Source organism: Myotis brandtii, unplaced genomic scaffold (genome assembly GCF_000412655.1).
Source record: "Myotis brandtii unplaced genomic scaffold, ASM41265v1 scaffold393, whole genome shotgun sequence".
In the NCBI taxonomy this organism is placed as follows: Eukaryota; Metazoa; Chordata; class Mammalia; order Chiroptera; family Vespertilionidae; genus Myotis; species Myotis brandtii.
This window is the reverse complement of record NW_005365070.1, coordinates 2346052-2346573: the sequence shown is the minus strand read 5'-3', so window position 1 is coordinate 2346573 and position 522 is coordinate 2346052.

Here is a 522-nt window from a genome sequence, read left to right as displayed (position 1 = left end):
GGGAAGGGGAGCAGAACTAGAGATCTGGTAAGAGGCTACCACAATAATCCAAAGAAATGCTGGCCAATTTATCATGGTAGCCTTCCCTCAACTAATTTAACCATTGAACCTCTAAAATGGTCTCTTCTGTGAAATGTGTTATGAATAAATAAAAATAATGTACCAGTCTATAAAGCACTTAGCACAGCATCTGACACACATTAAAAGTATTTTAAATAGTGGTTACTACTGGCATTGTCAATTTTATTCCTGAACCCCTGCAACTACTTGCAGAATGGCTTAGAGGTGCTTATGTCTTTAAAAATGCAAAGAAAATCTTTTCACTCCTTACTTTATTTTTATTTCAATTTTATTAAATTTATTTTTATAAATTGTTTATTTTTAATTTTTTATTGAATTTATTGGGGTGACATTGGTTAGTAAAATTATATAGGTTTCAAGTATACCATCCTATTTAATAAAGAGGTAATATGCAAATTGACCATCACTCCAACACACAAGATAGCCGCCAGGGGAGGGCAA